The following is a 22,388-nucleotide window of genomic DNA, read 5'->3' as shown; positions in this document are numbered from 1 at the left end:
GACAACATTTAAATTGCAGACATGTGATGCACGCTTCCATCATTTCAGAGGTACACTTAGACATAGACTTGTCACGGAGCAATGTCTCCTTAGTACTACCAAGCTGCTATAAATGGAGTCAATTTCTATGGCCCATCACCAAATTGCGCGTAGCTAGGCGTTTAGATTCATTGATTGCGGGTGCAGCGGGAGTGGGAACGGGGGCTTTAAATGCTTTTGACATAGAAACTATGTGCAACAAGTTAGCCACTAGGGGTTCTGATGCCAGCGGCGCTATAAAACTTCTGGCCCAGTGGGGCCCATTGATAAGTCCTACCCTGCGCAACACTGCTACAAGTATTGGCAACCATTGGAAGTGGCAGAATTTCAGCTATGAAGACATTTTCTCTGCCATAGGACAGGTCAACAAAACTGCTAAAGACACACGATGCATTTTATGGCAAACTTTGCTAAATCAGCAGGTGTTGGCTTTCCGCTCCGAATGGGGGCGACTATCTTCAACCCACTGGCACACAGAGCTACAGTTACCAGCAAACATATGGATTAAGCCGCTTGCTTTTGATTGCATGAATAACACCTGCCATGCGTTAATGCAAGTTAGTAGGACCGCTTATGCTCTAGAAATATGGTGCCCTTTTATAGTATTGCCTATGAAAATCAATGGTTCCTGGTGGGTTCCGCAAATACGAGGGGAATGGTTAGACAGCCAAAACTACACCATCCACAGTCACGCCTGCATGCCCTGGGATCAGGGGTGGGTGAGTCCCCTAACTGGGAGGGTTCCGGACCCATGCATACATCCCATAGCAGGGGAGTGCACCTGGATGCAATACCACATAAATGGGACTGACATCTTCCAGATAGATCAGCATAAAGCTTGCGTAGTTACTAATCATTCCTTGCTTATTAACAATTATAGGTTATTAGGGAATCCTCAAGTATTTTGCGTACATCAAGTTGTGACTATCTTAGACATTGTTACTCATACCCTATATTCTTTAACCCGGTGGTCTCACACTACTCTGCATGCTGAGCTCACGCATTTGCTTAACTGGTGTCTATCCTATGGAGTGATTACTGCCCGGCTTCAAGCTATTAGACAGTTTGCTCAAACTGCTTGGAAAGATTTCCAGACGCTAGCTACCTCAGTTATTTCTGCAGAGTACAAGCTAATAATAGACAGAAACCAATTGATCAAAACTGCTGACCATCTGCAATCAGTTACTACTCACCACTGGTGGGATATATTCACTGGATGGTCTCCCTCCTCCACTAAGCTGCTTAATATAATACTGCACCCATTGCTGTGGTTGCTGATTTCCCTAATATTCATACTTATCGTCTTCATTGGGCTCTTGCGCAGAATGTCTTTCCTTTATACTAGAATGACTGCGCTAGAGAAACGCTTAATTGGCCTACAGCACACTGTGCATGCTTCCAGATCATGGAACTGAGTCAGCATTTTCAGGCCTCACTTCGAAAGGTGTGGAATGTCGTGATAAGCTGCTAGGCGCTTACAGTAACCTGCATTTGCACTAACCCACTGAGCTATCTTGTGTGTATTAGAGCCTATTCGAAGCGTGGAGGAAAATGCTGACATCAACCAGGACTCTCGAACTGGGTGAGCCTGCATGCTTGCAAGGGGTTAATTGCGAAGGCCTTTTCTGAAGACATAAAACATCTAGCATTTGCAAGAGGCTCTATGTAGCCCTTGGGAGCCAGGCACAGCTTTGCTCGTCTTCGCTCTGCGAGTCAGGTGCACTGATAAGGCAAGAATGTCTGATCTTTTCAAAACACAGTGCCCGAAGCCTGGGAGCCAAGACTGGCTGTTTCCAGTCTTGTAACTTTCCAAGCAAAAAACATGTTTACTGCCGGGAAGGGAGAGCCTAGGAGCTTCTCGAAGAGCTGACACGTCATGATGATTGACGTGCAGCTCCTAATATGAGAACTATACTTGGACCAGGGAAGGGGGGACTCATCCTGGGCTGTTGGAAAGACGTGCGTATCAAGAAGAACAGTGCCTGGACGACCAGCCGTGCACTATCAGGGCCGAGACTCCTAACATCACATCCCCGCTCTGGTGTAGGACTGTGGGGGCTTGGCCAGTCCTCCCCTCCTCTTCTGAGGAGTGCCGGGCACCTGTAGCGGCAAGGGTCCTGGGTGTGATCAGATCGTACCTTCATCTACATTTCATTAGGAGCGTAAGACCAAATAATTGCATATTCATCTGTGATTGATAATTGGCATTATATAGCTTGCACTTTCTATTTCCACATTATTATAAATTGCTGCTTAGTTTTCATTAGCCACTGTAGATAGTAAATGCAAGCATCATATATTCTGTGTGATTGGCTTTTTTCCAGACTGAGTTCATCGTGCGTCTTAAACCTTATTTGTGTGGGAAGGTAATTAGGAGTGATTTACTTTGCACAAAGGGCTGGATCCCATGGAGGTGCCGGTACTGCTTATCACTACAAGGGCCTACATTGAAAATGATATGATTGTATCCTGCTGCAAGCTGGGTAATGGGATATCTGGCCCAGTTCGCTTTGAGGGTTACACAGCTACCTCTTAAGTCTCACAAAGGCTATACTTGCGCTCCTTATTCTAGAGGTTGCCACAGACTACCAGGAGATCAAAAGAGTAGAGAAGACTCTAATCATCCCTTTTTTAGGAAATCTTGACAATGATGGTAAAAATAATCAATGGGAATGAAGCAAAACTCAACTTAAGTGTCAGGAGGGTCACAACTAACCAGAGGTTCAAGAACAAGAAAACCGTCTTAAAGCCCTGTTTGCAGTGCTAAGTTCACCCCGCTTTTTTCCAGGTTGCTTTCTTGTGAGGAACTCTACAGCATATTTTCTAAACAGACCTGCTTGACCTGCTTGACTGTGTCAACCACTTGAATGGATGAAAGTCCATTGTTTGAGCATGGGGGAAACAATGTCTCGTTGCTGGCAGACCGAGTACCCTTATTTTCGTCCATCTGGTAGGCACATGCCACATGACATGGCTCAATGCCGGTGACCAGGGCATCAGTCCCATACTATGCCAGGACTCATCAACCTCTAGCTTGGGGAGGTACCCAGCCCTCTTGGCTATCCCATCAAATGTACACAGTGCCAGCCAGGGGACTTCACCACAGGTGTTTATGCAGTGTTATAACTATGTGCCCTCGGTTTGTAATCCGGAGACTGGTTTCCATGCTGAACCCTGTCTTACAAAACACATAGAACCTTTTTAAAGACGAAACTGCGCTTTGAAGGACCTGTATTAATAGTAATCTCTATGGCTATGCCATTTAGATTGTCCAGTAACCCGGGACCCTGTGACTGCATCACCTGCAGAGATGTGTATGTGTATGCATAAGAAAGGTAATATTGAGAGTTTATGTTTAATACTTTGATCAATGAGTGTTTTAAAGTTGTAGTACATTGCTAAATCCTGTCAGGCACATTTTGTTGTTTGGACGTCTTTGAGGATTCCAGCAGCCCCTCCATCTGGAGGCGTTGCTGAGTGTATCTGTGCATAAGACAGGGGGCCTATAAGATCTACAACACAATACGTTTATTCCCAAATACAACAATGCAGATGCCCAAGGGAAATACAAAAGAAGTGGGATAGATAACAACCATAGCCTAACATCGCACTGAGGGCTGAGTACAGGTTCCCAAATCTATACAACCGTTTTGTTGTGGTTATTATCTGCCTGGGTTGTTTGGGTGAAGTGTGTGAGAGACTGGGCGAAGTATGGGGTTGGAACAGGTGGAGTTAGGTGAATCGGATGAAGTGTATGGACAAAACCGTTGAAATAGATGGCTGAATGGATGACGTTGCTAGATGAAGTGAGTGGAACCGATGATCAAGCATAAACCGATCAAAGTCCATAAAACGATTGGAGTGCACAGAATGGTTTGAGTGCACAGAATGGTCTGAGTGCACAGAATGGTTTGAGTGCATGGAACGTGCTGGAGCGCATAGAACCGTTTGGGGTGCATGGAATGGTTTGGGGTGCATGAAACAGTTTGGGGTGCATGAAACGGTCTGGGGTGCATGAAACGGTCGGAGTGCAGGGAACTATAGGATTGTGCTCGATCTCAAGCACCTAAGGTAAACTACCATATCACATCGGCACGCTTACTCTCTTCTTCACACCATCACACAACTAGAACACAGCGATACTATGACACCATTCGGTATAGCTGTTCTCATACCATCACTAGCCTCATACTCCCCATCATCCTAATAAACACAGCTGGTTACCCACCCCCCCATCCTTGGTGTTCTCCTCAGGCCTAACGCAGCCAGAATCGGTCTGGATAACAACCTGCCAGAACGAACACATTCTCCTGATCTCCCAACCACCACACCTACCGCTAAGAAGCAGCCATCACACGAATACCACTCCTGATGCACACATATCCGGTGCTCACATGCACCTTTTGACTTTTTCTCTCTCTCTCTCTCTCTCCTGACCTGAACTTCGGTTCACGAGGGCGTTCAACTTACCAGCGCCTTGAGATCATACCAATGGTACATAAGGTGCTATATAAAAGCTAAATAACATAACATAACATAACAAAAGACACCCACAGTTGCTGAAAGCTAAATTAATCTTTTACACTTCTTTCATATCCCTGTTGGGCTTCAGGTGAGGCAAAACAGCTACGGGTACCATGACTCTGACACATTCGGGTTCAGTCATTGACCGGCTGTTTCTGCCCCGAGGGTGGTATGCTGCATAGGTGCAACTACGAGAGGGATAAGGGTGTCCAGACCCACCAAAATATGGAACATTCCCTTTCATCCCCCTTAAATATCCATTCCAGTCTTCCCCCCTTCTACCCCAATAATGCTGAAGTGCGTGCAGGAGAAAGAAAACATCTGAGGACATCTGCAGTTTGAGCAGAATAGTCCAACCCTCATAGCCAAGAGCAAAGCTTGCCCAAAAGGTTTGCAGATATTTTACTGTACTGTGTGATTTTTGTGACAAATGAAATCTTACTTGGAGAATCTGAGATATCCAGGAGGGATACTTTTGGAGGAGAGTTTTGCTGCTCCCGCAATCTTCCCCGATTGGCAGAATAAGCGAGCTGGCCACTCAATCTACGTCCTCAACAGTGATTTGGAAATCCATCGACCTATATCGAAAAACTCTCCTGGACGAGGACCTTCCTCCTATGGAAATTCTTAGACTATCTAATACAGCTCAGCTAACTGGTCTCTTAAATCAGTGGAAAGGCAAATGTCAGGCCTGGCTGGTTTCCCTGGGAAGTACACATGATGTTCTAAGAAATAATCCAACAAAGATTCGGCAAATAATCCAGTGGACAGATTGGATAGAAACCCAGGAGAAGGCTAGTTACAAACGCTCCATCAATTGTTCTGTGGAAAGCCGAGCCCTGAATCAACTACCAGGATATTTAGCAACATTTCCCTGCTCAAAGCTCAGAGATCTCTTCTTACGACTAATGTTCAACCTCCTTCCAGCTAGAGAGGTATTGTCACATCGGAGGCAATTGAAGGATCAGACCATCTCCTGCCGTTTCTGTGAAGATCCCAAACATAACAAATCATTAAGACATCCTTTTATTGACTGTCCAGTTTTGACGGGAATCGGATCCAATTACTGAGCACGGCTTCCATTGTCGCTCTTGCCATTGACCGCAGAAAATTTTTGGAACACTTTACTGCTGGGGGAACAAAAAATGTTTATTTATGCTGCCCTGCAATTCTGGAATGAAATATCTGCTGGGGGATGTTTTAATTTGTTGCTTTCTAATTTGTTTTACCGGAAAAGCCATAAGTACATTTATTTTTTTAAATATCACTTTCACAGACATTTGTCAAACATAAAAACCTTTGGTCATTCTAATGTCCCCAAAATGCTCTTTGATTGTATGCAAAACAGCAGGCTATTGTTTGTCCCTCTCCCCTTTCTCATAGGTGATTTGTTTACTGAATGAATCTGATTTACTTATTAGGACTTGTGGTGCTAAAAGCAGAGCAGAGGGATCGCACATAGGCATCTTTTGTAAATGCAATTTGCAGGCAGCTTTTACATTTTTTCTTTACAAAATAGAGCAAAATGAAAGAGCAAAGAGGATTTTGCCATCTTTTTTTGTACTCTAATTTTGTAAACATTGAATATTGCATCAAGGGGACCCACCAAAACGTTGTGTTCTAGATCCTTGAAGTGTCTCTTGTGCTAGATGGGATTACCAATAAAGATTCCAGACCAAATAACCAGGCAGATTCAAAGAATATGGCAAAATACTACTTTATTCTCAGTTCAATAAAGCAAGGCAAACACACACACACAAACTTGATTATACAGAGGTTTTAGACCCCAATATGCATCATCTATGACATCATCCTGCGTGATGAACATCAAAACCTATTGAAGGGAGGGATTGGTTAGGACATTTAAGGGATTGTAAGCACATCACTATCTTCATCCAAAGCTTAATGAATAGTCCTTGTTTTCAACTTCTGATCTCGTGTGAAGAGACCACAAATGTGTCCATTTTGACCTCTTATTTACTGTTATTTGATTTAATTATAATGGGTGTTCTTTCTTCTCTTGGCTTCTAGAAACTTGCTCTCTCAATCTTGTATAGACTGTATTCACTTTTAATTGTCCATTACTTGGCTCTTGCAGATGTTTTCTTCTTCTTTAATCTATTTGGACATGCAACTGTTTCTTCAACATCTCTTGACTCTGCAATCCTAATCTGTCTCTGAGGTAGCTGGATTGAATCTTAACACATGTTGGCTTCCATCTTCCTATTTTGGCCGTCCGAGCCACATTATATTTTCCTCTATAGCAAGCATCTATATGTCTCATCTATCTTGCGTTACTGCGTATTTACACTTATTGATCAACAAGTTACTTTATCTTCTTTGCATATGTGATTAATTTTGTACATGTTTATCTTGTCACTTCAGTTACATCGTCACTCTGAAGTATTTCCATATTGTTTCAGTATGTCGCTGTGTATCTGCTTCATGACATCCCTCTGCTCTTGTCAGATTTCACTTAGCGCTCTGTGATGCCAGTGCAAGGGTACATTCTGTATGGTTGTCTGAGTCGTACACTTGGTGCAGTATAGGGACTACACATGGGGCCTCATATAAGGTTATTCTCCTGCTTTTCTAATATGACGGCGGTGAGGGAGCAGGAGCTAGGGGTAACACGTCAATCTGCTCCTCTACATTCCCCCTCTGGTCGAGTCCTCAACCACATTTTCCTTCTCAATCTCCTTCATCTTCTCTTTATACTGCCGTTTCTTTGGGATCCATATCTTTGTCACCCCTCTCAGGTGACCTGCATCCTTTATATGTTCACCCACAATCCAAGTCATGTAATAGCACTCTCTTGATGGTGGACAGAATATCCAACATCCTACATATTTTATATGATCCATAGGGTAGTAAAACTTTGTACTGGAGTTGCCAGAGTGATTTTCTTTATATTTTTAAGAATACTTTCCTCATTTAGCATTGCCTCGCCAGTTCGAGCATCTATATCAATCATTATCTTCGTCCCATAGCTGTCTTGGCTGTTTCCTGGCACTGTCCCAAGATGATAGTTATGAGACAAAACCCTAGCAATACCAACAATAGTATTGCTCCGAGTATTTTGAAAGCATTCCCCAGCCAGGTTGGAACACATGACAATAGAAATGAAAACCATTCATCTGCTGCTGTTTTATCAGCTTCAACCTCTATCTTCGTATGCAGGGTTGTTAGCATAGTTATTGCTTCTTCAGTGTTCCATTTTCTCCATCATGAGATGGTGTAAATGTACAGCAAAAGGCCCAAACTTGGCGCACACGCCTCATTCAATCACTCTGATTAGATCCAGGAATTACCTGTTCTGGAGAGTCAGCTGCCTGAGGGCTCTCAATTCTTCTCTGATTGCATTAAATACTTTTATTCTTGCATTGATCATCTGCAACAGCTCCCATCTTGTAATCTTCAGCTACTTGACGTTTACTGCAGTCTGAAGTTCCAGCATAAATATAGTTGTCATTATCATTTCTGTATTGCTGAACAGTTTATGCTCAGATGGAATATCTTCATTGGCCTTTATTGATATTGATGAAAAATAGTTCTCTCCCTTCAGCCGGCAGAGGTTGAATGACCTCTTTCTCCTCTGGTGTTCATTCATTTTTTGGAATCAATCAATATTGAGGTCACTTTGAGGAATCACTAATACTGGAACATGTACCATTACAATAGAACATACTTCTCCCCAATTGTTAGGCAACTGCATGTAAGCTCTGGATACACAGGCCCAATATTGGTCCATCAATACTGTAGTTCCTCCATTCATTCCTGGGACCTTGATTATCTGCCCACATCCTTTGTTTTCCCCGACCAGAATCAGGCCTTTATTCTTGAAGCATGTTGTTGCATTCTTTAGTGGTATTATAGATACTGGTCCTACTTAATTTTGACCCATGTTAGTAACTGAGTGTACTTGTCCGATGATTCTAGGCATCTGTCATTCTCTATTTGCACTATGCCTACTAGGTCCTTCTTTAATAAGTGTGCAGGTAAAGAGCATACTGAGCTGATCTGGTTCTCCTGATCTTACAGTCATATGTAAGCAGTTCATTCTCTTCATTTCAACAATTTGTTCTCCAATCTGGGATGGATGCATAGGTTTTTTGCTTGTCTACCCCATTCCACTTTCCATCTTTCTTGTTTTCACATAAGTATATTCATATGGAAATGTTCCAATTGATCGCCATCATAAAGTTGCTGATTGTCCTTCGAATTGCCCTGTGGTTGCATACGCTGCTAGATGACTGAGACATTTTGCATCCTGTGCTGACATCTCTTTGGTAATACATTTCCTTGTTTTGTTCATGGCATACAGTATTATGGAACAGGTATAGCAGTGTTCATTTGATGTTCTCTCTCCCACCTGCTTCATGTGCTGATACCATAAATGAATTTGTTTAATGAGCCGAATTTTCAAGATATGTACGTATATCTTCATGATCTTCCTAAACACACCTTTTAAATTGAAAAAGGTGCCTAGTAAGGTGATAAAGGATGCTGTTTGTGCTTTGATTGGGTATAATAGTAAATGTTTAATTGTACCCCACCATATCTGTATTGTTTCTTATAGCATATCTAAATGCCATAATAATCAGGAGAAAAACACAAATCATAATACAGAATGATATCAAAATTATTATTCCACGAACACTCATTGATTTTCTTGAGGGCAGTGAGTCTCTTGTTTCCTGAAACCTACTAATTTTTGCTTAGACCTTTAATATATAACTCTGTAATTCTCTATAGATCACAATATGAAGAAGTAACTAGCTCTTTGCGCTTAGCCACATGCTAATTGTAACTTTAGTTATTTCTTGAGAATACAAAGACAATGAGATAGTTGCAATTATATTCATAAATCCGTATTTAATTTTCTCTTATGGCAAGAAAAAGGTCACAGCCTACATGTATTTCGAAATACAATCTTTGTCAAGGCTGCTTAAGTCCCATATAAAAATAAAATAAAACAAATTGTAATTGTCATTGCAACAATATGTCGAAACATGTGTAGGCTGTGACCTTTTTCTTGCTGTCAGAGAAAATTAAAATGCAGATTTATGAATATCATCGCAACTATCTAATAGTCTTTGTAGTCTCAAGAAATAACTAAAGTTACAATTAGCATGTGGCTAAGCATGAAGAGCTAGTAACTTCTTCATATTGATAATGTTTTGTGGTTTGGGGTCATCCACAGTTTACTAGCCACGCTGCTGGCCACACTTCTTTATATATAAACTGTATCAGCGCATTTGCAAACAGATTAACCCCAATCTCTATTTTACGGACCTCTATAAATCACACCGTTATATCAAGAACTGCAACATAATTACTATAATTATTATGAAAGTAATTTAATTATTCTTAGGATTGCCAAAAAAGTGTTCACGTGTCTTATTACTAAAGCTGGATAGAACTGTAAAATATAGGTAAAAACAGCATACAAGAATGTGTTTATTGTTATTGCTAAGGGTAACATAAGAGAGATGAAGTGTGCTTTTTTCTTTCAGCTCTGTTATTTTTAAAACATTGTGTCTTTGCCCTATTTAAAAAGTTCCAGGATACCTACAAGTCTATTTATTCCTTAGCAAATTTGAAAGATATCAGTCCTCAATTTTAAGTGCTTCTATGCTCTTCATTTTCCTTATCTTTGCTCTTGGCCATGAACGAGTCTGCATGTGCGGAACCTCTTCTCTTGCTTCACTGTCAGTAGCTGCAGGAGGGGTGGGTTTTCTCCTTTATATGGTTTGATGTTGTGGAAGGGCAGACAGACTTGTCTTGCTTTTAATTTAGCAGCTGTGGGGGTGCCTTCTTCCACCTCGTATGGTCCTTCAAAGCGGGCCTTACCCCAAGTTCATATTCGTACCAGCACCTGGCCCCTGGATATAGACTGGGTATCTTTAATAAATCTCCTGCTTCAATGGTTTGATTGTATTTGTCGCTTCTCTGTGACCCCTCCCTCTGGTGTTTGACCTGTTGAGACATGAAAGAAACACTTGCAGTCATTGTTGTTAGATAATCATGCATCTCATCACCTAGTAAATTCTCTACACTGTGGGCAACAGTTTGTAAACTAGTTGGAGGAGCAAGGGGGTTCTCATGTGGCGTCCAGTCACCAACTCATGAGGAGCTAGGTGGTGATCTGAGTCAGGCTGATTTCTTATGGCATATAAGACAAGGGGTAGCAATGTAGCCATGCCTTCTTTAAATACATTTTTATTTTTGAAATCTTTTCTTTTAGCAATCCGTTTAATCTCTCACAGATGCCCTTCACCTCTGGATGTTACACTGAGGAAAACATATGCTTAATTCCTAATAGAAGAACTATTTGTTCAAACAATTCATTTACCAAATGCATTCCATTGTCAGACCTCAAAACCTTGCACACACCCCATATTGGAAACACCACCACAAGGAACTTGGCAGTGCATATGGTATCAGGGTGCATGCATGCACCTGCCTCAATCCATCTAGAAAAAAGACATACATATATCTGTAGCGGTTGCATGTCTGCATCCTATCCACATAATCTATATGTAGGTGCTGAAATGGGCCATTGGGTCTAGGAATTGTTCCTCTCACTGTTCGCAAAGTCTACCCTGCAATACATTTCTGTCACACAAAGCAATTTACCGTAAATTGTGCTGCATGCTCTAATAGATTTGGTGAAAACCACTCTTCGACAATTGTAGCAGCACGACTCTCTCGAGTTGTATGCACGGGGTAGTGAAGCTGCTCCAGCACTACCCTCTATAACGCTAGAGGCATAACTGGCTTTCCAGTGCTATCCTGCCCCCACATTACCTCTGTGGGGGATAATGATTACCCCCATTTTCTCCATAAATCCTGCTCTTCTTGTGGTGCTCGACCTTGTATCTCAATTAACTGGACGAAAGACAGCATGTAAAGCCCTCCTTTACAAACATGCATCATCCTGCCATCTGTTTAACACCTACTATTTCAAAATTAGAAATGGTTGGGAAATAGGCTACCGTTTTGGCCTCTAAATCTGCAGCTTTGATTCTGCGAGAAATTAGTTAACATTGGCTAGTGTGTTAGTGCGTAATGCAATGCAACATTTACAGTCAGGCCAAGAATGAAATTAGGCTTGTGGTCACAAATCTCTCTATGAATGCATGGCGTAGTTCTATGGAAGTCTACGTTATGGAGAGGTTATGGAGAGGTGAGGTAGAGTGGCGAGGGCTTTCTGGAGTAGAGTAATTGCTCTATACCCCACCCATGCCACACTTACAGTTTTGTTGCTGTCTGTTGGCTGCTGCCTTCGTTGCTTCCCCTGCGGACACCTGTAGACACGCCTTGGAGCCGCTACTGTAGGAGCCGCCCTTTGCCTCGGGGCCCTTAGCCGAGAGGGCTGCCGGGCAGAGGGCTGCCCTGGGAAGGTCTGTTATGACCAGGTGGACGCACCAATCGGGGGAGGTGGACAGGTTGGAGGGGGAGGGTGGGACTTTGAAAAGGCCAGACATAAACAAAGGACTAGACCCCACAGACTGCACCCTTTGGATGCAGCCCAGAAACAGAAACAGGCTCAGATGCCAAAAGAGACACTAGACAGGCACCAGATTAGCACACGATGCTCACCAGAAAATATAGATACATAAATGATTAAATAAATAAATTATTTAAAAAATATATATATATATTAGAAAAAACTCCCACCACTCCAAAAGAGTGTATAAAGCACGCCAAAACGGATTACAATCATTGTGAAACTACTCACTCAGAATCAACCAGCCCCTAAAGGTGCTTCCACAATGGTTTCTCCTGCCATATCCTTCCTCATGGCAGTCCTCAACGTCCTCAAGGTTTCTTAGTAAAACACTAATTTATTTACACAATCATTTATAAAACAACTCATTAGAAGAAGGCAACTTAATATTATAGACCAATACACTTCAATACATGTTTGAGACAGTTTGAGCTCCCCTGAAAAAGGAGCCAAATGGCAGTTCAGTCACATAGCAGTGAGCAAAAAGGACAAAAGTGAGTAGAATAGATTATATATACTTTCTAGGCAGTGCAAACAGTTTACCAGAATAGTTCAATTCAAGTCAATAGGCCAGGCCAAAGTCAATGGGCTAGTGTTCTGGATAAGAAAGAGCAGTTCTGGTATCAAACGGTAAAGTCTTTGCAAAAGTTCCCAGAAGTAGTTTTGTGGGGTCACAAGCTGATTAGGCCTGCAAGTTGGGAAAGTTTCACAAACTTTCTCTGCAAGAGTAGATATGTAATACATCGGAGGACCCAATCCCCTCGAAACAGATTTTGCTGAAGTCCTGTTTCCTGGCATCATCAATATCTAATCTGCTTAAAGACAGCATTCTGTGAACGTCTTTTATGATGTCATCTGACCTGCCTCCCGTTACCCTCAATAGAGATCCTTCTATATTCTTTTGGGTCTTATACCCTTCTTTATCCCTCATTTGCCTATATAAATCCCAAAGTCTTTTCCCTACATGTCTGTGTCTCGCACATCAGCCCATGTTGGTATTCCTAGTATTCCTTGTCGTGACCCTCTCTCTTCCTCTAATCGTTCTTGTGCTTCAATCAGCACTATGCTTCTATGACATGGATACTATATCTCATCATCTTTTAGTCCCCTACTTCTGTTCATTTCGTCTTCCTCATTTCCCTTAAATCATCTTCTCACCTTGTGTGTAACCTATGAACTCTCATTCCTTGTGCTTCCACCTCCTCTCAATTCTTCTCTTCTAACCTGTCCTTTTCTTTCCTTGCCTCAGGCGTTCTTCGTTCTTCCCTTCGCTTGCTTTCTCTTTCCTTCTCTTCTTTATATGTTTTTCTTTCTCGAACCTGATCAATGCCCTCATCATCCAGCTTAAGTAATATTTGTCCTCCGATCCATAAATTCTGCACTATTGTTACTCACTTAGATGTGTCCTTTATTTCTTTCTGCTTCCTTGCCTCTTCCTCTATCTCCATCTGTCTTTCTTGCCTATCTACCTTCTCTTCACGCTGTTTACTTTCATCGCGTGTCGTGATATATTTAGGTTCTTTACTTTTGCTTTCTTCTGCTTTATCATCACTCTTACAAGCGGGTGGCTTATATGTCGGATTAACATACTCTGCCTCTGCTTTCAGTTCCCTTAAGGGATAAAATCCCTTCTCCTCTACACCTACGCTCTTCTTTTCAGAAGGGGAAAGGGGAGCCAAATGCGTTGCATCCTCCCCTATATGCTGACTAAGCATCCACTTCTCGGCTGGATCTTCTTTCTCACTCTGGTGCATCATCTATAGTTCTAAAACAGCCAACCTTTTCTGCAGCTTCTTTCTCTTATATGTAGCATGCTAAAATGTCATCATATGTTGTCATATGTCACAATTCTGTTTTTGACAACGAACCCTCGTGAGACCACGGCACGAGTGTCTTATTAGTCGTGCCTTGAACCCACTCCGAATGATGCTTCCATATTTTTGCTTGCCAATGTCCTGCATAAGTGTAGAAGAGGAGTGTCCCCCATACTGACACGTCGATCTCGACTGTTTATACTTACCCGACATTTTATTATTTTCTTTATTTTCTCAAATATAACACACTGGTCAATTTGAACCGCCACCATCAATCACCACTTATTATCCACAAATCTAAATATGTTGACTACTTTTAAAAATCTGTGCAACAATGTTTTATATTTATTATTCTACACACAACAAATATTTTATATTGACATATTGTAACCCCATACACATGTGTACTTTAATACATTTTCTGCAGACGCCTTCCTTTGCTACCTTTAGTAAATGTATCTCATCTCATTTTGTTTACTTTTTTTTACTCCATCTTGGATTTTGATACACACTCTTCTTGTTGGCCTTGCCTTAGGAATCCTTAACACCCCTATTTGGAGTCTTTTTAGTGCGTAACATTCCGCCCCTCTTGAAACCAGGAATCCAGGTATCTATTTCTCTTCTTTATAATCCCAAAAAATCCCATTACTTTTACACATGTTATTTACAACAAAATCCCTCCCCCTATTTTTGCCACTTTCAATGTTCTATTTACATCCGTGGCTCAGGTCAAGTCCCTTGGCATCGACTCATCCCCAACCGACCAGTTCGCCTTCCATCCACAGGGCACCTGCGGGGACCAGACAGGAATTTTGTCAAAGGGGGACCTGTCAACTGTATCCTCTTACACAGGTTTTCTTACGTGGCGTTCTCCACAGGGAACTCTGCAGTCTTCTGGCTAATGGCAGAAGCAAGCGAACATCCGGAGGTCTGGATCTGGGCGTAAGTCAATTAGACCTGAACCATCCTCTGTTACCAAAATATGCTCTAACACCTTAAAATGTCTCTTGTGCTAGATGGGACAAAATAACCGGACAGACACAAAGAATATGGCAAAATAATACTTTATTCTCAGTTCAAGAAAGCAGGGTAAACTGGCAGACTTCAGACTGATGCTTGCACACTCACACACAAATTTGATAATACAGATGGTTTTATACCCCAATACGTGTCATCTGTGATGTCAGCCTACGTGGCAAACTACAAAACCTATTGAAGGGAGTAATTGGTTAGGGGAACATATGTACCTATGGTATTCATAGGGGTTAGTACATCATTGGCTGCCTCTTATCTGTAAGGCACTCCTCAATTTAGCTCTAAATAAGTATAAAACTGATTATAGCAGAGAAAATGGCAGAGGATTGGTCTGTGCAACATTGTATAGCAGGTTACCCAATAGACCCTCTAATTGGTTGGCATTCTCACCTAACCTTGGACTTTCGGCTCATAAGCAGCACGTAAGCAAAACAAAACCCAGGTGCTTGAGTCACGTCGGACTACTCCCCACTTTCCGAATTAATCCATCATCTCTCATCAGCCCAGCCATAAACCAAGGTTTCCCATCTGCAGTTGACCTTGTTGCCTGCTCTCTGTTCTGGGACATTCAAGGGAGTGTAAGCACATCACTATCTTCATCCAAAGCTTAAGGAATAGCCCTTGTTTTCGACTTCTGAATCACGTGTGAACAGACCACAAATGTGTCCATTTTTACCTCTTATTTACTGCTATTTGATTTAATTATACTGGGTGTTCTTGCCTCTCTTGGCCTCTAGAGACTTGCTCACTTCATCTTGGGTAGACTGTATACACTTTTAATTGCCTAATACTTGGTTCTTGCAGATGTCTTCTTTAGAGAAATATGTCTTACATACATGGATAATCCATCTGCCTCCCCTTGTGCCTTACAATTATTCCTTAAACTAGCATCCTTGATCCCAGGACAACATAGACACCTCTTTATTTTGCACGCAAACTGTTTCTGCAATATCTCCTGCTATCCTGGTCTGTCTCTGAGGTAGCTGGATTGAATCTTAACACAAGTCAGCGTCCATCTTCCTATTATGGCCGTCCTAGCCACGTTATATTTTCCTCTATAGCAAGCTTCTATTTGTCTCATCTATCTTCATTACTGCGTATTTACACTTATTGATCAGTAAGTAACTTTATCTTCTTTGCATATGTGATTACCTTTTCGTTTTGTATATGTTTCTCTTGTCACTTCAGTTACATCGTCACTCGTAAGTATTTCCATATTGTTTCAGTATGTCTTCGTATATCTGCTTCATGACATCGCTCTGCTCTCGTCAGATTTCACTCAGTGCTCCATGATGTCCAGCGGTGCGTGCTGACATACTTCCACTTGTTCAGTATGAGGGTACATTCTGTATGGTTGTCTGAGTGCATATTGTCTCTCATCCACTCGATGTGGTATAGGGACAACACATGGGGTACCATATAAGGTTCTTCTCCTGCTGTTCCAATATGACGGCAGCGAGGGGGGGGCTAGGGAAAAAACGTCCATCTACTCCTTTACAAAGTAAATGGCAATATTGGTGGTTACCCGCATGAAGTTACCACTTTTAGAAAAATGAGGCCGAATGATTGCAGTGTTTTATGTACAGACAAAAATATATTTACAAATTGGGCTAGAGAGATGTATTTACAATATGCAGACTGGATGCAAAAAAAACACCAGAGACAATGCTTCATGACCCAAAGTACATCACTACAGGGTGTCATCATTTATTGTTTGGAGCATGTGGCATCCCTTTTAGGCAACACCCATCACTCTTTAGGCTACGCCCCTTGTTAGAGACCCCCCCCAACTTCACATCTACTGGAATTATTAATATATCACCATAGAGAACCAATTCGAAATAGTATGGCTTTTTACTCCCTTTTTCTGAAAAAGAGTGCTCTAAAATGCACCAATTCACACATTTTTTTATCATGGGTAACCTTCCTATATTAAGCAGGGCTATGCATGTTAGGCTCAAACCCAATTCGTCAAGATGTTACTGGCCCTCAACTGCTAATATTCACCTGCAGCCACTGATCTTGAATCATTTCCAATACCAGTGCCCCACCCCAAGCAAGGCTAGCTTCCCCTATCCTTGGCATATGCATAATAATATTGCCAGTTATGTGCAGTGTTGGTTGGTCTGTTTCACCTGGTGTAGCGCACGGATCTGCGTGATTTATCCACGGCTGATTTTCCCGCGACGGAAATGTTCACATGGGAAATGTACGCATTACAAAATGTTCGTACATTTCCCATGCAAACATTTCCATTACAAATGATGCAGATTTCCTCACTCACACCCTCACTCACACACTCACTCACACCCCCACTACACCCCCACACCCTACTTACCTTTCCTGACGTGATGTGTCCCTGCAACGCCGGTTCCCTTTCACTTCTGTGATTGGGAACCGACGCCGCAGGGTCCTTTTTTTTTTTTTTTATTTTACTTTTGCTCGGGTGAGCTTCGGGGGCGTCCCCCATAACCCCTGCCCACTATACTCTATAGTATAGTGAGCGGGGTGTTGCGGGGGAAATCCCCGCAGCCCCCAGCTTTTTTTTATTTTCATTTCTTTTTTCTTTTTGGCTAGGGTGAGCTGCAGAGGTGTGCCCCGCAACACCCCGCTCACTATACTATACAGTATAGTAAGCGGGGTGTTGTGCAGTACACCCCCGCAGCTCCCTGCTTTTTTTTTGTTCTGGTGGGCATCAGGGGGGGTGTCCCCTGCAATCCCTGCTAACTGTAGTGAGCAGAGTGTTGCGGGGGATGCCCCACCAGCCCCATACGGACCCCACCGAAACACCTAAACACATACCACAAAAAGTTAAAACATTTGGTGTGGTCGGTAATTTTAACTCAGACTTTCGTCCTATTCCTATTCCATTATGGCCCAGTCCTGCTTGGGATTTCATGGTGCAGTATGTGTTTCTTTAAGGAGCATGAAGGAACTCCTTAGCAGTGCTTACAGGCCACCCCCTCATTTGTGTATGCAACTGACATACAAACTTTCCTTTTAATTAGAGTCCTGAGCTGGTCTGGCAATAACATGGTCATGATGATGAGACGGTCCAAAACCACTCATTTTCCTTTCAGGATGCTGCTGCCTATATTTGACTTATGGTGACTGTACTATTGTCACGATCCCTCATCATGCGGTCCCCAGGGCACTCCCTCATCCCCAGTCCCGCCGTTCTCTCACTTCCCCCCTTCCCCGGGACTCACGTGGACTCACACACGTCTTGCGGGCACACCCGCGCCTGGTCCGTAATAGGACGGCTGTCAGACTACGGCCGTTTCTACATTGGCAATTGCCTTGGCGCATAGGATCGCGAAGGGCTAACCCTGAGCTTCCGCATCGCGGGACTGTGAGGTCACGTGATGCTCTTGCCCGATCACGTGACCATGCCACGCATCACGTGACCAGAAGCGCGAGTACATAAACCCGGAAACCTGGGTATTCGTTGCTTCTCAGCTGTGCTCTGCATTCTGTTTGGCGCTACGGACTTTGAATCATCTTTGGATCACTCACGGAATCGACCTGGCCTGCTTTACTGGACTCCTCTTGGATTCACCCCTTCGGATTTGTTTGCACAGTGATACACGGCTCTCGACCACGGACTGTTATTGGACTGCCTCCTGGATCACCCTTTTGCACCCTGGTTCTTTGAACTCCTTGCCTCACAGTTCCACAGCTCCACAGCTCCTGCTGACAGGCGAACAACTGAGCCTACTCCTCTTGGGGTACTGCCGTCCACGTGGGTCCCGGACCTCTCCACTAGGTTCCTCATCCCCTCCTTGACCCTGATTGGTAAGACCTTTCCGGTTATTCTAATACTGTAGTTACTGTTTCTTGCTTGGTACTTAATCCGCATTTTCTTGCAGCAGTGTGGGGTCCCAGAGGTTCGCGTTCCCGGACTTGGACATTTGAACATCTTCGCCTGTGACCTCAACGGCTGCACAGAGAGTTGCTTTAAGTTCTCCCTGTGCGGCATTTGGGGACGGAGGCCTCTACTGCCTACACGACACTCAAGTCTCAACAGACTGAGAAGCCTATAGTCGTGTAGGCAATGGAGGGGAACGCTGAAGACCCCATGTCTGCTATAGTCCAAGCCATTACAGTGCTACGAGCCGATATGGCGGCAGCCAACACGGCTATCCATCAACGTCTCGACCACATACAAAGTGCCAGACACCCTTTACCCCCAGATGTAGAATTCGGAGACACACCCTCTGTTTCTCGACCTGTTCCACCTCCGATTGTTCCCCAGAATCCCGTTCCCATGATGCTACCTACTCCATTCCCATTGGCGGCCCCTGAGAGATACCACGGGGATCCCAAGAAATTTAGGACCTTCCTAAACCAATGCAAGTTGCATTTCCTGTGCCGGCCTCAGGCTTTTCCAGATTCCACCACGAAAGCGGCATTTACCCTTTCCCATTTGGCTGGGATTGCCGCTGCATGGGCCAACCCCTTATTGGAGAACGATAACCCGGCCTTATATGATTTCGATCTCCTCGTCACCGAGATGTCCAGGGTTTTTGATACTAGACACAAGGCCCAATCTCGAGATCTGGAACTTCTGGATTTGTGCCAGGGTAGGGGTTCTCTCATTGAATACATAACCCGTTTTAACCAGCTATCCGCTGAAACCTCTTGGCCAGAGGGCAAGAAAGCAGTCGTCTTCTATAGGGGCCTCAGCAACCCTATGAAGGACGCCTTATCAGTAGTACCCTCATTACCCACTGCATTCCAAGATCTGGTTGACTTGTCACTCCAGGTGGACGCACGTAGGTCCGAAAGAAGAGCGGAAGCAGGTTTCACTCACTCCTCCACTTCTCCCATGACAGTTCCTTCTTCTGACTCCTCCCAAGAACCCATGCAGATCGGGGGGGTCAGGAGTCCGATATCTCCTTTGGAAAGGGAACGCAGGAGGGCGGATAACGCTTGCTACTACTGCGGCACCCTAGGTCATTTTGTTAAGGAATGCCCACGTCGTCCCAAAAACAAGCCACAGGGTTTTCAGATAGCTCGATCATAGTACCGGGGACGGGATCGAGCTATACCACAGACACCCCGAACCCTACACCCTCTTTCGGACGTATCCGGCCCATTCATGTACAAGCCACTCTACAGCCCACAGCGTCCGTTTCACATCCTGTTACTCTGATAATTGACTCTGGGGCCACGGGAAACTTTATCGACATTTCCTTGGCCCGTTTGTTAAACCTGCCCCTCTTGACCAAGACCAGGCCTGAACCGGTACAGGCTGTAGATGGCTCGTCCTTGCTTTCGGGCCCAGTCAAACAACAAACAGCCCCTTTGCTATTAACAATACAATCCAGACATAGGGAGACCATTAGTTTTGATCTTATCACCACGCCACAGTTTGGGCTCATCCTGGGAATCCCTTGGCTTCAGGAACATAATCCCCTCATTGATTGGAAATTGGGTTTGGTTCATTTTGAGTCGGCTGTCTGCCAGCATTTCTGTCTTCCCACAGACGCACACAGCGACAATCCTGCCCAGGCTATAGCTCATCTTACAGTACAGGACCCGCAAGATACACCATCAGAACACGTAGTTGGGTTAGTGGCACTAGACGTTCCCCAGGTCTATCAAGATTTCGCAGCTGTCTTTGATCGTGGCTCCTCTGAAACACTGCCTCCACATCGCCCGTACGATTGCCCCATCGATTTACTCCCTGATACAGTGGTTCCCACGGGGCGGATCTATTCCCTCTCGCCATCCGAGGAAATGACTCTCAAGGAGTACATTAGGAAGTCCTTGAGCTTAGGGCACATACGACCATCCACCTCGCCTGCAGCCAGCCCTATCTTTTTTGTGCCGAAAAAGGAAGGCGATCTACGCCCATGTGTTGATTATAGACGCCTGAATGCTATCACGAGAAAAGATCGGTACCCTATTCCCCTCATCACGCCCTTGCTGGACCGACTCACACACGCTACCATTTTTACAAAACTGGACCTCCGCGGAGCCTACAACCTGGTCCGCGTCCGTTCCGGGGACGAATGGAAAACCGCTTTCTGTACCCGGTACGGCCTATACGAATATACAGTCATGCCCTTTGGGCTGTGTAATACCCCGGCGACCTTCCAGAGGTTTATGAATGATATCCTGAGCGATATCTTAGATGTTTACGTCGTGGTTTACCTCGATGACATCTTAATCTTTTCTCAATCCCTGGAAGAGCATGTGCGACACGTTCGCGAGGTATTAACACGCTTACAGAAACACTCACTATATGCCAAACCGGAAAAGTGCCTGTTCCACGTTGGTAATGTTGATTTCCTCGGGTTCTGTATCACTCCCGGGGGGTTGTCCATGAACCACTCCAAGGTTAAAGCGGTTTTGGACTGGCCTATTCCTGCGAACCTGAAAGCCCTTCAGTCCTTTTTGGGTTTTGCGAATTTCTACAGGAGATTCATCTCTGGGTTTTCTTCTATCGTGTCTCCCCTCACTGCATTAACCAGTCCTAGAGTTCCCTTCCTTTGGTCTGATACACAACAGAAGGCCTTTGATTCACTGAAGACTGCTTTCACCACAGCCCCTGTTCTTCAGCATCCCGACTCTGAACTCCCTTTTATCGTGGAAGCTGACGCCTCCTCCTTCGCTCTTGGTGCTGTCTTATCCCAAGCATGTCAGGCCACGGGTCGTCTGCACCCTGTTGCATTTCATTCCCGCAAGTTTACCACCCCCGAGTCACACTACACCGTGACCGAGAAGGAGTTGTTGGCGGTTATGGACGCTTTCTGCGTGTGGCGACACCATCTCTTGGGCGCCAAGTATCGAGTCACGGTGTTTACTGATCACCAGAACCTGCAGGACTTGGCTTCCCTGAAGTGCCTTAACAGCCGTCAGGTGAGGTGGCACCTTTTTTTCGCAGCATTCGATTTCCAAATTCGGCATCGGGCTGGTTCCGCACACGGCAAGGCCGATGCGCTGTCCCGCTCTCCCGGGGGGGTCTCTCTTCCCGTATACCCTAACACAATGTTGGACGACACTAAGGTCGTTTGTCTATGTACTCCCTCGATGCCCTTAGTGGACGCAGTACGCAAGTGGGTGTCCTTACATCCCGACCAACTAACTGAGTGGGATCCGGTGTTCCAGGATGGCCTCCCGTTTGTGCTGAACCGCCTATTCTTGCCCACTGCCGACACACGCAACATGGCAATGGAATGGTCGCACGATGCCCCTGTGAATGGTCATCCTGGCCAACGCCGTACGTTATCCCTCCTGAAGCGTTGGTGTTGGTGGCCGGGCATGAAGAGGGACGTGGATTGTTACGTCAATACATGCACCATTTGTACACAATGCAAAACCCGTAGGGGTCGCCCGTTAGGCCTGCTTCTCCCTTTACCAGTGCCCCCGAAACCATGGCATACGGTAACCATGGACTTTGTCACGGAACTCCCTCGGGTACAGGGTTACGACACTATTTGGGTGGTGGTGGATTC

The sequence above is a fragment of the Ambystoma mexicanum genome, chromosome 6p, assembly GCF_040938575.1.
Source record: "Ambystoma mexicanum isolate Mex_15411 chromosome 6p, UKY_AmexF1_1, whole genome shotgun sequence".
NCBI lineage: Eukaryota > Metazoa > Chordata > Amphibia > Caudata > Ambystomatidae > Ambystoma > Ambystoma mexicanum.
Note: the sequence above shows the minus strand (reverse complement) of the source record.